Raw genomic sequence first — 16,719 nt, 5'->3', positions numbered from 1 at the left:
TCTGAGTCAGGGGTTCTTAAACTTTTGGTGACCTGGAACTCTTTGGCAGAAGCTCACTGAAACTATGGACCCTTTATTGAAAAAATGTTTTAAAATATATATAAGATAAAATACATAGGATTTCCAAGAAAGCCAATGAGAAGTTGTCCCAGAGGTCTCAATTCAGTTTTAGTCGCTCTTAATTAAATGAGTAGTTTAAAACCACACTAAGACTTTTGGGACAGTCTGCCATTGGCTTCCTTGATAATCCCATGTATTTTATGATATGCATTTAGCTGATAGAACTTAAAACAGTTTGAAAACATTTTGAAGCCCCCTATATAAAAACCAAAATATTAAAATTGTTATTAAAATAATAAGTTCATGCTTTTCCAGTTAAGCATTCCTGCTTCAGGTTTTATTAAAAGGCAATCTTGACCCCAGATACTTGATGATAAATCAGATTTCCCTCCTCTTAGTGAAGAGGTGGCAGGCTATAGGGGGAGAATACTCATTTTACTGCTAGTCCCAGTGGATGTGACCGTTTGTTCGGCTCAGCCACTTCTGTTCCAATCATGGATCCTATGGAGATAACATTGGGAAGTCAGAGTTACATTAGAAAATGCAAAAAACATTAATAATTTATTTAAAAGACAAATAACCCAGGACGTGCAGCATATCTAAAAAAGTAACAGAGTACAGTAAATGAACTTGGGTTTCCCTGATCTCTTTTCTGGTTTTCCTCCAATGTCCCATTCTGTTCTGCATCTCTCTAATACACTGATCTTGTAATTTTATGCATTATAGGTCTCTGTATTCTTATCCACTGCTCCACTAAACTATAAGCTTCATGAGGATAAGGATAGTCTTAGTGAAACTATGTATTGCCTAGAGGCAACTCATGATCAACAAAACACTGCTTCTAGAGGCCAGAAAACCTGAGTTCAAAGCTGGTCTTGGATACCTATTAGCTGTGTGACCCTGGGCAAGTCATTTCAGCTCTGCCTCAGTTCCCATGTGTAAAATAGGGATAATAGCAACACCTGCCTTCCAGAGTTGCTGTGAAGATCAAATGAGAGAATATTTATATGCATACATAGTGCCTGCTGCGGAGTAGGTGTCTAATAAATGCTTGGGTGAGCTAGATGACACAGTGGATAGAATGCCAGCCTGACTGAAGTCTTCTTGAATTCAAATCTGGCTTCAGGCACTTATTAGGTGTGTGACATTGGACAAGGAACTTAATCCTGTTTGCCTCAGTTTCCTCATCTGAAAAAATGAGGAGAAGGAAATGGCAAACCAGTCCAATATCTCTGCCAAGAAAACCCCGAATGAGGTCATGAAAAGTTGGATAACACTGAAACAACACAACAACAACAATAAATAATTATTTCCTTTCCCCACACCCAGAAATGTGGTACTCTCCAGCAGGACCTTAGTATATGTTTTCTATTGTTGACTTGTCCCTGGGTGGCACTGAGCAAATCGCTTGGCCTCTGAGCTCAGGCTTTCTCAAATGTGGAACAGGGATAATAATATGCTTTCTACTTCTCAATGGGGTTTTGAGGCTGAAATGAGATAATGTACATTTATATGGGCTTTGTAAATTATAAAGCTAGCTTAAATGGGAGGTAATTATAAAAAACAAGCTCTCACAAAAGAGATGAATAAGATTCCATCATTATCAACCGCAGTGTGAAGCACCTAGGGGTACAGGTGACCCTGAGTTTCTGAAGGTAATGCCAGAGTGTACCAACTCCAGTATGACCCTAACAAGCCTGCAAAGAGGCCCACTTAGGGTCTCAGCTGCCATCACAGAGGGCTGAGCCACTCCCTGATGAATTCCTGGACTGTGGCAGAGCCCCCCAAGATAAAGAATAGACAAGAGAGGATCTTGTGTTTAAGGGGGTGAAGCTGGGTGAGATTAGGGAGAGTGGAAGAGATTCCAAAAGAGGAGTTCTAGGAAGTCCTGCTGACTAACAACTCTTTCTTTACAACTTTGTCCAGGGTCAGCCTTGGAAAAATAATAAAAATAGGGGGCGGCTAGGTGGTGCAGTAGTTAGAGCACCAGTCCTGGAGTCAGGAGTCCCTGAGTTCAAATCTGACCTCAGACACTTAATAATTACCTAGCTGTGTGGCCTTGGCCAAGCCACTAAACCCCATTGCCTTGCAAAAACCTAAAAAAAATAATAAAAATATTAAGAATAGCAGACATTTAATTGGATTATCAAGCAAATTGCTTCACATTTGAACAACCTTGTGAGGCAGATATTATGGGTATTATTGGCTCAGTTTACTGATGAGGAAACTGAGGCACAAAGTGGTTGACTTACTAATGTTCACACAACAAAGAAATATCAGAGGCATTTGAACCTAGGGCTTCCCAATTCCCAAATCACTGTGGTGGTGGTCAGCCTCATCTCACCCTACTCCTACATGTTTTTGTCTCAGATGAAAATACTTCTAGTGAGACTTTGGTTCTTTTGATTAGAGAGAAAAAAAAGAAAAGTTCAAATAACAGAGACTACTGGTTATGAAATCTGCAGAAAATGTGTAAGTCTTAATGTTAGCTGTGAGGCAGTCAGGTACACTAGACAGAGTTCTAGAGTCAGGAGGCCTGGTTCAAATATCAGATATCCTGAGTGATCATGATTACTTCAGTGAGAAGTAGATCAGATTTGGAGTTGTAGGAGCAAAGAGTGCACTGCAGTTCTGACATTCACTTTTTGATCCTGGGCAAATCACTTTAATCCCTTATCAGTAAAATGAGGGGAAGGGTTACACTGGCTGACCTCCAAGTCCTCTTGCATCTGAAAATCTATAAGCTTAAATGATTTAATGATAAGGGGTCTCAGTCTCCTCATCTATAAAATGGGATTAATGATACTTCCATTTGTCTTCTGTGATTGTTTGATAACAACTAGTTACCATGTACCCACCATCAATTGACAGTATGTCTTAAGCACCCATTCACTGCCAGGGTCGGACACTTTTTACACCTGTTAGTAAGATGTTAGCATCTCACACAGCCCAGACTTTTAACTGAGATGGTACCAAGCCTTTATATTGGCTTATTTGAATTTTCTTTCTTTTCTCTAACCAAAAAGACCCACATCTCACTGGAAGTATTTGCACCTGGGATAAAACCATGTGGGAGTAAGGGTGGGATGGGGTGGGACTGGCTACCACCATAAAGCTCCCAATTCTGTATCCCCTGACCTGGGAGCTGTAATGAGATACCTGGTATCTGGTCACATTTTTACAAGATGGGCAGAAGAGCCACTATCGGAACTCTATATCTAAATATCTTCTTGTCTTCCTGCCTGTTTTGCCACTGGACTCAGATGATTTTGACCGGCAGCTCTGCCTCACTCAAAGTCAATTCACAAGCAAGTCAAGACATCATGCTTGTGATGTCATTGATCCTCTTTGGAACGTCGAAAAACAACTTCCCACCTAGCTGCCAATGATTGCAGACACTCCTTCTATGTTCTTGACCTCCCAGTAGGGGCAGCCCTGTCAGTGGCTCACATCACTGATGTAGGAGGCTGTTGTGGGGGGCAGGAAGAGGGTATCTTCTCTAATACCTTTCTTGGTTTGATTGGTCGCTTGGTTGGTTCTTGTCCTTCGTTATCGAAAAAGACCAAAATGACATTACTAAGTTTGAGACAAACTGAAGTACGTCCTACTGTGACTGATCAGAATATCGTTTTCTATGTTTACTTGATGCCTGAAATCCCTCTAATAGGGGAATGGCCCCAAAGAGAATAGAGTGAGCCAGGAAGGATTAGTTCCCTTTAAGCAATATCTGGATGTTTCTTCAGATTCCCAGCACCTTGGAACTATCAGGGGACCTGAGAAGCCTTCCATTTGAATAAGGATCTCTTCTATCTCTCATCAAGTAAAGTGATTTAGAAAGCAGAGAACCTATCACTTTTTGGGGGGGAGGTGTCAGGGTTAAGTGACTTGCCCAGGGTCACAGAACTAGTAAGTGTCTGAGGTTGGATTTGAACTCAGGTTCTCCTAACGGTACTAGTTGCCCTACAGAGAACCCATAACATCTAGATACACCCATTTTAGTTTCAGACAGTTCTAATGTTTGGGAAATCTTTCCTAATGTCAAGTCTCAATCGATGGTCTTCTCTGCAACTTCTCACCCCCATCTCACCATGGCCCCTAGTTCTGGGCCAAGCTGAACAGATCCGATTACTCTTCTCCCTGACAAGATTGCCAGCATTTGAACACATCTATTGTGCCCCCCTATGCCCTGAATCTTCTCCAGACTACTACTATTACTACTGCTAATGATGATGATGACAATAACTAACATTTATACAATGTCTATTGTGTCTACATACTATGCTAAACATGTTATTTCATTTGATCTCTACAATTACCCTGGTAGGCAGTTACTGTTATTATCCCCATTTTACAGATGCAAAAACTGAAGCATTCAGAGGTTGTGACTTGCCCAGTCATACAACTAGTAATTGTCTTCCACCATCCTCATATGGCAAAGCCTTGAGACCTTTCAGTATCCTCATCATCTTCTTCTGGCTAATCTCCAAGTTGTCAGTGCCCCCTCCTAAACTATGGCACCCAGAGCTGAAGAAAATGCTTTAGCTCTGTTCCTCAATGGGCAAAAGAAAGTAAAATGATTACCTCCTTATTTTAGGATACTTGGCTTCTAATAATGCAGATTGAACCAGCTTTCTTGACTGTTGACTTCCAGTTGAGTTGGCCATCCATTCAAGCCCCAAGAAGAGATGGCTGATAACCAAGTGCCTCTTGAGAGTGGGTATTTCAAGGAGAGAGAGCAAGATCCCACTGGGTGCCCACTCAGGAAAGGGCATCCAAAAACAGAGAAGGCAAAGTTCATTTGTCTTGTGATCATACCCAAGCCTGGCTTTTGAGTCCAAAGTCTCTGAGTGGGCATCAGTGCCCAAGGGCAACCTGGGAGCAGCTGGGGAAGGGAGAGCTTATCTGACCCCCACACAGACTTGTCTTCCAAATTCACCCACTCTCCTTTCTGTCTGCCAGATTTTTACTTTTTTGTTTAGTATGGATGTGAGTCAGAGACAGGCCAGAGTCTTTCCTTATGGTTCATCATTCAGCACCTGAGGATTAAGATAGTTGATAGAAAATTTGTAAGGGGGGGGAGAGGAAAAAGGAGTGCTTGGGGCCAATTTGCCAGGCTCAGTCATGCATGGGGTGGGGGTGGGCTTGTTTCTGCAAATGGTATGTAGCTGTGGAACATCTGCTGGGTGGTTGGCCTCACCACTACACAAAGGCTCCCAATTTTTTGGAAGCATTTAGTCTAATTCAACTCAACCCTCAATTAAAGATAACTAAATTTTCTATATCAGATTATTTGCTGTTTTGGAGAAGGGAGAGGGAAAAAAGGGAGGGAGAAAAAAATGGAACTCAAAAATCTTATAAAAATAAATTTTACAAACTATCTTTATATTTAATTGGATTAAACAGAAAATACTGTTACCTGAAAAAAAAATAGCTTTTTGATAGATTTTGTTTTTATGTCACCTAGATTCACCCTAATGTCTCTTCCCCTGATCCATTCCAAAAAGCAATCCTCCATGACAAAGAATTTGAGAAGAAAATATTTTTTTATAAAAAAAAGGAAGAAAAAGGGCAGCTAAGTGGAACTGCCCTGGAATCAAGAGAGCCTAAGTTCAAATCCAACCTCAGATACTTGATACTTACTAGCTGTGTGACTTTGGGTAAGTCATCAACCCCTTAGCCAGTAGAGTCAGGAAAAAGTAATAGAAAGAACAATAGATTTGAAATGGAAGAATATGGATTTTTTCCCTTTCTTTTCCTGTCATTAATAGAGTGCTTTAATGTTTGCTAAGCATTTTAGAAAAAGAAAGAAAACAAATCAGAAAACTGATTTGAAAAAACAATCTAAGTTGCCATTATCTATGTTATAATTTTCCTTATATTTTATAAATTTTGAGGAGGGGAGTAATTATAGTCAGTATTTATTTACATTGTGCTTGAAAGTTTGCAAAGTACTTTAGACAAATTATTATCACTTTATTCTCATTGATAACCCCAGGAGGAAAGTGCTAATAAAGATTGTCTAGTTTACTTCGAAATTGCTTCAGTCTCTAGCAGAGTGATACTGTATAGGGCTTGTCTGTACCGTGACCGTGATCTCCATCTCCCAAGTTTGAACATTGTTACATCATCCTAGAATAGACTTCCTTTTCATCTTCACCTTGTCTTCCTCAAAGGCTCAGCAAAGGTGCCACCTCCCTCATGAAGTCTCCCCTGATCCCCGTGGGTGCTCTCTCTCTCTCTCTCCATTTTTCTTATTTATTCCTATTTGAGAACATGTCATGTCATTTCAGTAGAATGTAAGCTCCTTGACAACAAGAATTGTTTCAGTATTTTTTTATCTGCATTGACAATACCCTAAATAAGTTCTCCATCTTTTAAAAGCTGAAATAGGAAGACAACCAAAAAGAGGAACTCATCCAGAAGAAAATAACCTGGAGGGTGGGAAAGGACTGTAAATTAGCAAATAAGGATCAGTTGGAAGAACTGGGATGTTTAACCTGGAGTAGAGAAGGCTTGGGAGGAGTCAGCCAACTAATCAATCAAGGATTATGATGCATATATTATTACTAAGCCATGCCTCTCTTCATTCCTAACTTATCATCTTCCTTAGCCTTCCATTAGATTCCATTCCTTCAATATGAGTATTCTTTTTTCCACTTCCCCATACAGTTCTGGAACTATTAACTACGATCAAATCAGTTCCACGTTGTACCTGGATAGGATGCATCAATCTACATCCCTGTGGCCCCATTACCACCCCTCTAACTTTCTCAAGATCAAAGTGTCCTTCTCTGACCATAATTTCCCTTTGACTGTTTCCCCTAGAATGTAAACTCTTTATTGGCAGAGAGTGATTTTGTTTTTAGTATTTATATCTCTGACACTTAGCGTGCTAGGTCCTGGACTTAGTAAGTAACTAATAAATGTTTTTTTCAATCACTCATTTATATGCCAAGACCTTTGCTAGATTCAAAAGATATTAAGCTAAAAATACAATAGTCCCTGCCCTCCAGGAGAGGCATGGATCTCCTAGACTGACAAGGTTCAAATAGGCTAGTCAGTTCCCAGGCTAGCCCACTATCATTCAATCAATATGGGCTAGGCACTGGGTTCCGCCACTAAGGAAACAAATACCTAAGTGAAATAGTCCCTGCCCTCATTGAGGACAAGATAGTGAAAGGGCTCTTGTAAGAGAGAGGGTGTAGCCTACCTTTACTGGGTCCCAGACAATGAGAGGACAGATGGTGGGGGGGAAGAGCAGAGGCAGATTTGGGCTTCTGAGGAGAGATCATTTCTCAACTCAGTCATTCCAAAATGAAATGGGTTTCATTTAGCTGTCATCATCACTGGAGGTGGATGACTTGAAGTTGAACCTGTCATGGACATTGTAAAGGGGATTTATTCAGGGTTCTTAATTAATCTGGATGATCTCTAAGGTCTCTATCCTCCCCCACTCTCAATTTCTGTCTCTTTCTTTCTCCCCTTCCCTTTCCTAATCCTTCTCTCTGTCTCCATCTCTATCTCTTTTTCTCTTTCTCTTTCTCTCTCTGCCACCCTCTATTTCTCTGTATCTTTTTTTGCTGTCTCTTTGTCTATTGCTCTTTTTCCCTTTCTTTTTCCCTCTCTTTCTGTTTCTTTCTGAAACTCTCTGTCTGCTTCTCTCTGGTTCTCTTGTCTCTGTCTCTCTGACTCTGTCTCTCTGTTTCTCTCTCTCTCTCTCTCTCTCTCTCTCTCTCTCTCTCTCTCTCTCTCTCTCTCTCTCTCTCTCTCTCCCCCAAACTCTCTTTCTCTTTCTCTGTATTTTTCTTAGTTTTTCTCCATTGCTATTTCTTTCTCTCTCCCTTTCTTTTTCTCTTTCTTGCTCTGTCTCTCTTTCTCTCTCCCCTTCTTTATCTCTATCTCTCTGTATATATCTCTCTGTATGTGTCTCTATTTTTCTCACCATCTCTCTTTTTCTATTACTCTTTCTTTCTCTTTGCCTCTCTTTCTCTCATGTCTCTATTTCTCTCTGTCTCTCTGTCTCTTTCTACTACCTCTTTTTCTATCTCTATTTTTCTGTCTCTCCTGTCTCTCTTTCTGTCTCTGTTTCTCTCTGTCTCTCTTTCCTCTTTCTCTATCTCCTTCTCTCAGTCTGTGTGTATGTTGCGGCTATATATGTGTAACTGTAATAGATTTAATAGTGGAATTGGGGAATAGATAGAAGGGGGGAGACATTTTAATTCTTATCTCATTTTAATTAGTACTTCAGAATCCCACACAGAGGTGACTGACCCATCCTCCAACCCACAAGATCAGACCTGAACACAAAGAAAAGGAAAAAAGTAATAGAAAGAACAATAAATTTAAAATGGAAGAATATGGATTTTTTCCCTTTTCTTTTCCTAGCATTAACAGAGTGCTTTAATGTTTGCTAAGCATTTTAGAAATATTGCCTCATTCTACTCCTTTCAACAATGCGGAAACTGAGACTCAAGGAGGTTAAATGACTTAGCCAAGGTTGCATAGTTGGACAGAATCTGAGGCTGAATTTGAATCCGAGTTTTCCTCACTTCATATCCAGCACTCTATTCATTTGCTAACTTACTATCTATAAGACCTTGATCAAGTCACTTCCTTTCTCTGGACTTACTTTCATCATGTGTGAAATGAAATGCTTAGATTACATGGTGTTTAAAGTCCCTTTCAGCTCCAACTCCTTTGACACTATGATTCAAAGCCTAGAACAGCTTCCCTGCAGTTGAGAGAGGATTTGGGAGAAGTTGAGAAATTTGGTCAACCTGACCCTTAATACTCTGCCCAGGGACACTTGGCTTAGTACCAACTCAGGAGACAATGTTCCCAGCTGTATTTGTCCCTCTTGGGTCTCTGGCTTCTCACCAGTAGCTTGATGGGTGATGCTGGTTTTACTTTGTGGCCTAGGATAAGAGCAGCCAACTGTGAGAGCTTCTGGGAATAGATGATTGGGAGTCTTGGTAGCTGGAGTTTATAGATATTGGGATGCCAGTAATCCAGGATCATATACTTAAGAACTGAAAGGAAACTTGGAGGTTATTCTAGCCTCTTTGCATTACAAAGGGATAAACTGAGGCCCAGGGAAATGAAATAACTTTTCCATAGTCATACAGTCAATGAATAATGGGAATGTAAGCAGGCAGCAAGAATTTATTGAGCTTTTACTGTGGTGCTAAGCCCTGGTGAGACAAACACAAAGAAAAGCATGTCAGTCCTTTCCCCTAAGGTGCTTTCAATCAAATGGAGAAAGACAACCTTAAAAGGGGTTGGGGGAAGAAATCTCTCTTGAGGCATGATGGCAAAGGCCATAGAGTCAGAAGCACAATCAGGAAGGGAATGAAGCATGGTTATCCTAGACCAATGATAAAAATAGAGACCCTGGAAGATCAAAATGGAAGGCTAATGGGAGAAGAGAACCCATATGAGAGAGATCAGAGGGCATCTAGCATGATGTCGTGTTAGTGTCAGAAGCACAGTAAGGAGGAGAAAAGAGTCAGGATTTGAACTTGGGACATCTGAGTTCAGAGACCTAGAGGCAACATGCCTACCAGATTTGATGCTCCTCTCCCCTGCTTCTCAGCTGTATGTGTAGTAGAAGTGTGTAGTAAATAGTATGTAGTAGAAAAACCATTGAGTTGGTTCAAAGTCCAATGAAGTCACTTGCTAATTGCATGACCTTGGGTAAGTCATATTCTCAGATCTTAGTTTCCTCACCTGTAAAATTAGGGGATTCTCCAGATGATCTGTTAGATTCCTTCCTATAAGAATCAGCTCCTGTGAGATCATAGAATTTTAGAGTTGGAAGAAATTATCTAGTCTAATCCTAACCCAAAGAGAATCTCCACTATATCATACCAAATAAGAGATCATTCAGTCTCTGCTTGAAGACCATCAAAGAAGGGGAGAAGATCACCTCCTGAGGAAGCCTGTTTGAGTCCACAATAGCTCTTAGTATTAGAAAGTCTCTCTGAATGTCAACCCTAAATTAGTCCTTATATAACCTTTCACTGCTCCTGGTTCTGCCCTTTGAACTCAAGGGAACCAAACCAATTTTCTCTTTCATCTGTCTGCCTCTCAAATAGTTAAAGATAATTTTCATATTTCTCTGACATTTTCTCTTCTCCAGGCTCAACCAATCCTTACATGGCATGGTTCTTGATCTTTCCAGTTGCCCATCTCTGGATATATTCCAGTTTATCATTGTCCTTTCTAATATGTGGCACCCAGGACTGAATACAATATACAGTTGTGTCTTGACCAGGGTAGAGCCCAGAATACAGCCAAGTGACACAATGGAAAGAGCACTGGACTTCAAGTCAAGAAGGCCTGAGTTCAAATCCCACTTCAGTTACTTCCTAGCTGTGTAACCCTGGGAAAGTCACCTAACCTTGTTTGCCTTTAGAACCTCATCTGTAAAATGAGCTGGAGGAGGAAATGGCAAACAACTCCAGCATCTTTGCTATGGAAACTCCCAATGGGGTCACCAAGAGTCAGACATGACTGAAACCATTAAACAATTGTTGTTGTAGAATAACAATCTACCTTATCAAGATCTTTTTGGATACTGATTCTGACAACCAGTATGTTGGTTGCACCTCCCCATGTTGTGTCATCTACAGATTTGATAAAGCATGCCATTTATGCCCTTATCCAAGGCACTGATGAAATTGTTAAATAGCACAGGGCCAAGTCTAGGTCCTGGAGGTACACCAATGGGGACCTCATACCAACTTGACATGAAACCATTACCATATATTCCTTAAGTCTGGTTATCAATTAGTTACAAATCTATCTAATCATATCATCTAGCCCACATCTCACCGTCTTTTCTCGAATAATGACTAGAATCTAGGTAAACTATGTCCATAGCATTGCCTTAACCAACAAGTTTTATAAACCTGGCTCTTGGTGATCACTGCTTCCTTTTTTAAATGTTCACTAAGCATTCTTTTAAAAGTACATCTAGAACCTTTCCAAAAATCAACGTCAAGCTCACTGATTTGAGGACTCTTATTATCTTTCTCTCTGGGTCCCTTTCCCAGCTTGTACTTGAATTCCCAGGTTCAGTCCCCAAAGGGCAGTTGTCACTCTCATGTTCTAGGATACCTCTGGGTCTGCACTCTTAGAACTCGAGCTAATGAGACTCCTCGAGTTTGCTTCTGCTTAATCCAGTAGACACAACTAATCTATAGCAAAGGTATTTACTAAGAAGGTGTTCTAAGAAAAGCAATTACAAAACATTCCCGTGAATCTGCGGCACACTCTCCCACAAGTTGGATCAGGCCCAGAGACAATACAATGATGATGAGCTTCACATGTCAGAAATACACGTGACTAAGACAACTCATTCCTCCAGATCTATAGGATTTCAATATTCCTTTCTCATAACAGTTCCTCTCATAGCTCAATTCTTGGTTGCCAGTTCTCTCTTGAATTTACAACTGAGTCATTTCTCTGTTGCCAGATGGAGTCACACTCCTTGAAGCTGTTATCTCTCTTCAAAAGATTGCCTCATTGGACCAGAAGGACAGGGTGTGTCTCTGCTCCTTCCTGGATACATCTAAACTGTTTTTCAAATATTCTAAAATTAATTCTTGAATTGCTAACTGAAGGCCGAAATATTGGGACATTTGCCCTTCCCCATCATGAAGTATTTCTCCTGCTCTCCACAATTTCAAAAATCACTGAAAGCTGATCATCAATCGTATCTTCTGCTTCTTTCCATACATGAGATTCATCAGGGCCAAGGGATACAAATTCATCAAGGACAGCTGGACTCTTATTAGGTCATTATCCTTGACCAAGAAAAAACAGAGAGAGAGAGAAAGAGAGAGAGAAGAGTAGTTAATGGAACATCATTATCCCATCCACATCTACATCAGGGTCTTATCATTCTGTTGCTCCTGCACTTGCCCTCAGTAGAACTTTAAAAGTCCTTTTGTTGACTCTTGCTTTCCTCACCAGCCTCAGTTCATTCTCAGCATCATCCTCTGCTATCTGTCCTTGCTTCCATCTTCTTTCCATATAGTAGTTGTTCACAGAGGTCTCCTGGGGGCCAGGAGACCTCTTTGAACAAGTACTATTTTTTCCTTCTCATTAAAAGTTTTTCTCTTTCAACAGGTCAGCAGGCCCAGCTCATGGTTTTCCAATGATTTCCAGAAGCAGTTCCCCATCTTTCAGAGCTAAAGCTAGGAGCTATTATAAGGGGGGAGTCTGTGTATCAGACTTAATTGTTTTTATCTTTCTCTTTTGCCAACAAAAAAATGCAGCATTAAGTCAGCATAATAATCAAACATACTTTCTGTAGACTGTATAAATTATAAGCCTTATAGACATTACACTTTTCCCAATGTTTCTAGATGTCATTGTGTGAAATAAAATATAAGCTTATTTAAAAAGTGGAAAAAAGAATTTTATTTTCTCTTTGTATCTTCAGGTCTGGATTTAAGGTGCAGCTCTACCACTAACTTGTATAAACTTAGGAAAATAATTTTATAAACTTAGGAAAGTAATTTTCCTTCGTTCAACCTCAGAGTTCTACTTTATAAAATGAATGGGACAGAATAGATGATTTTAAGGTCCCTTAAAGAGGGAACATTCTGTTGTTCTAAGGTCCTTTCCAGAGCTGATGTTTAGTGTTCTAAGTTCCTTCCTAGTTCTATGGGTCTGTCTATGTTCTAAAGGTCCTCCCAGATCTGACATTCTGTGTTCTAAGGGCCCTCCTAGCTCTGACATTCTAGATTTTAAGAGCTCTCCCACTTCTGATATTCTAGGTTCTAAGTTCCTTCCCAGATTTGATGTGTCCTAAGGGTCCTCCTAGTTCTTATATTTTCTGTTCTAAGAGCTCCTCCGTCTCTGAAATTCCATGTTATAGTTTTCTCAGTATTTCTCAGTTGATTGAGTTTCTGACTCCATGACAATGGGTGAGATGCACCATGCATCAAAGTCCTTGCCACTACTATAAAAACAAGCCAAAGCCTTTTATGAAGAACATCTTCAACAGGAGACTGAGCATATTATTCCAGTATCCCAGAGATCATAGATGTAGAGCTGGCACATGCCTCAGTGGTCATTCTAGGGGAGGTGGGTGGATTAGGTAGAGATTTGAACCCAGGTATTTGAATATCTTCCTAAACTATGTTTCCTCATTACTAGACCATAGCTCTTAGAGAAAAGAGGCTGTCTTATCTAAATTCTCTATGTCCCCAAACCCTGGGCACATTGTTTTGTATACAGTAGGAACTCAACCTATGCAGAATGAATTGAACTGAAAATGAAGTGTTTTCAATTACAGGCTTCCCCAGCAAGCAACCACACACTTAAGAAAGAGGACAAGCAGGATGGTCCAATGTCTGGGAAGCGCTCTGTAAACTATAGAGCTTTAGACATGAGTAGGACTGTTATTATACCCTCTGAAATGTTATTATTATGAAATGATGACCTTTGCCCAAACCTAGGCCCCATATAAGCCCCATAAGTTGGCAGCTAAGCACATTAGTCTTCCCCTAAGGAAAGTACAAAGCCAGCAAGAATCAAAAGGATGGAGGAAGCCTTCATTACCAGGTGAGCCAGGATGCTGTAATGATTAGCTCAGACATTGTTCTCAGAAAAGTCGCTAATTGTTCTGGTAGAACCCCAGGCCACATACCTAGAGAATGAGCCTTGCCCTTCTCCCCAAACATTCCTGCTCCCACATATCAGCCAGTCCCTGGCTCTTCCCACCTTTAAGATGAAGCCTGAGTCCTGTTTGCTCCTTGAGAGGAGGGATTGGTCCATTCTTTGTCTTCGAAACTGCAGCCCCTAGCAGAACTTCTGGCACAAGGCAGGAGTTTAATAAACACTTGTTGATTGATAGGAACGAGTAGAAACCCCAAACTAGGCCAGCCCACTATGGGCACAGTAATCTGGGCTGGAGCAACTGTCGTGGAAAAAAAGACCTGGGTAGGTAAGAACCTTCCCTCCTTAAATCCTCCTTCCAAGTCAGGGCTTCTTAAGCTTTTTTGGTGTCATGGGCCCCGATGGGGCCAGTCTGGTGAAACCTATGAACCTGTTCTCCGAATAACATTTTTAAATGCATGAAGTAAACAGGATTTCCAAAGAAACCTACAACACTGAAATAAAGATTCAATTTTTTTTTCCCATCCAAGTTTACAGACCCCTTGAAATCTACCCAAAGGGCTTCTTTGTTTATTCTTTTTTTATGTATTTGTTTTTTGCAAGGCAAAGGAGTTGAGTGACTTACCCAAGGTTACACAGCTAGTTAATTATTAAGTGTCTGAGGTCGAATCTGACCTCAGGTCCTCCTGAGCTCAGAGCAGGTGCTCTATCCACTGCACCACCTAGCTGCTTCAAATTTCACCTTCCTTCCTTCCTTCCTTCCTTCCTTCCTTCCTTCCTTCCTTCCTTCCTTCCTTCCTTCCTTCCTTCCTTCTTTCCTTCCTTCCTTTTTCTCTCTTTCTTTCTTTCTTTCTTTCTTTCTTTCTTTCTTTCTTTCTTTCTTTCTTTCTTGGTTTTTGCAAGGCAATGGGGTTAAGTGACTTGCCCAAAGTCACACAGCTAGGTAATTATTGTGTCTGAGGCAGGATTTGGATTCAGGCTCTCCTGGCTCCAGGACAGCTACTCTATCCACTGGGCCACCTAGCTGACCTAAAGAGCTTCTTTATGGACCAGTCAGGTCATCTAGATCCTTTTACAGATGAGAGGACTGAGGAAAATGAATTATTCTTGAAACACCTGCTCCATCAATTTACTGTGGATCATAAACCTTAGTGGGTCATAGACATGCTATGGAAAATTAGAGTCAGAGAAAAGGGATTGGAAAACTCCAGGACAAATGGAACTGAGGAAGGGAAGAAATGGGAGAAATCATTATATTTACTCCCATCTGAGATGATGTAGAGAAGGGAGGGAGAATTCCAAAAAATCTGAATTTCAATTGGAAGAGCCATTGCATGGTCCAAATGGTAACTAGATAAGATTCTTCTCTACAATCCACCTACAAGGTGTCAGCTAGTTCCTTCCTGAAAGTCTCCAGTGAGGAGGATCCCCTTTTGCCCTTCATTTCAATTTGAGAAAGGTAGTAAACTGTGCATGCCTTGGAATAAGGAAGAGGTGGATTGGAATCCTGACTCTGACATTTACTACCTGAATGACCCTGGCCAAGTCACTTCCCTATGCCTCAGTTTCCTCACCTATAAAATGAAGAGAGTTAGATTATATGGACTTCTAGGATCTCATGAAGTTTTAGAACTGGATTATAGGGTCTAAATTAAGACTAAGGGGGGGCAGCTAGGTGGCGCAGTGGATAAAGCACCGGCCTTGGAGTCAGGAGTACCTGGGTTCAAATCCGGTCTCAGACACTTAATAATGACCTAGCTGTATGGCCTTGGGCAAGCCACTTAACCCCATTGCCTTGCAAAAAAAAAAAAAAAAAACCTAAAAAAATAAATAAATTAAGACTAAGGGGATTAGGAAAGGTTTCTTCTCCCACTAACTAAACCAACCCTGAAGGACAGTGATAGTGAAATCTTCGTGATACAGTGGGTGAGAGAGGAGGCCCTATCCCTGCCTCTTAAGTAGTCAGTCATCTAGATCATAGCAGCAACACAGCCTTCCTACAAGGCTGGGCCATCCCTTATCCTTCTAAGCTATGACCAGTGAAAAGTGAGAACTAATGTTTTTGCTTTCCATTCTTTCCCCCCAGACAACCTCTCTTTCTCTCCCCCCCCCCCACATGTGTGTATGTGTATATATTTATAAATATAATTAAATTGAGAATGAGAATCATGGAGTTTAGAGCTAGATGACCCCTTTGAATGGCAAAATTGGAAAAGGTCTTCAGAGTTGAGATCTTGGAGAACAATCAGTCCATACTCTCATGTAGATGAAGAAAATGAGGTCCTTAAAAGGGAAGTGATTTGTCCAAGGCCACACTGGAGCCAGAAGTTGAACTGAGTGCCCTTCCCAGGACTCTAAGCTATCTTCAGATGAGTAGGTCATCTCTAATTCTCTGCTGGGGTGCTCCAAGGACTCTATCCCCAGTTAAATCCCTCAGTCTGAAGTCTTCAACACCCAAGCTCTGCCAAGTCAGGGTGGCTCTTTCTCAACTTCACACTTGTTTCAGAGCAGAGGCATCTCTAGGTGGAGAAGTGTGACCCGCCCTGACTGACAGCCCTGGGCCAGTCGGGCATCTTCATTACCATCACCAAGTGGGAGGTCACAGTCACCAGCTCCTTTGTGGGAGCTTTCAGGAAGCTAGGGTTACTTTAGGGCAATAGAGAGGACAGTCACTGAAGAGGCGGAGATGAAGACGAGCTGAGTTAGGGGTGGAGACTTGTCTCTCGGTTTGGGGATGAAGAAAACTAGAGCCACCCTCTTCAAGGAAAATCATAGGCTCAGAAGGTAGCATGGGAAACAATCCCCTCTAAGAAAGCTGGAAATATTGAAAATAGAGTGGAAAGAGTATTGGGCTTGGAATCTGAGAACCTAGATTGAAATTCTTCTAGTAGAATGACCCTGTAAAAGGGAGAAATACTTTAACTCCTCCATATCTCAGCTTTTTAATTGTAAAACATGGATAATGAGATCATAGATTTAGAAGTGGAGGGACTTTAAAGGTTATCTAGTCACAGTACTACAGAATCCTAA

General features: G+C 41.0%; 1 long non-coding RNA gene across 3 annotated transcripts in view; it reads right to left on the bottom strand.

Moving 5' to 3' along the window:
* Positions 1-390: 390 nt before the first annotated feature.
* The window catches only part of LOC141491200 (uncharacterized), a 42,436-nt gene continuing 26,107 nt past the window's right edge, over positions 391-16,719 (bottom strand). Inside the window, exons 1-3 of one of the 3 annotated variants that reach the window (XR_012469523.1) lie at positions 7,271-7,427; positions 4,642-5,096; positions 391-561 (exon numbers count right to left, since the gene is read on the bottom strand). This is a non-coding gene — a long non-coding RNA (uncharacterized LOC141491200). Of the gene's footprint in view, positions 562-4,641; positions 5,097-6,142; positions 6,315-7,270; positions 7,428-16,719 lie in introns of those variants that run through there. The other 2 variants (XR_012469524.1, XR_012469522.1) reach the window with 2 other exon arrangements.

This window comes from Macrotis lagotis, chromosome 1 (assembly GCF_037893015.1).
Source record: "Macrotis lagotis isolate mMagLag1 chromosome 1, bilby.v1.9.chrom.fasta, whole genome shotgun sequence".
In the NCBI taxonomy this organism is placed as follows: Eukaryota; Metazoa; Chordata; class Mammalia; order Peramelemorphia; family Peramelidae; genus Macrotis; species Macrotis lagotis.
The sequence above is the reverse complement of the archived record's forward strand: the minus strand, read 5'-3'. Positions and strand labels throughout refer to the sequence as shown.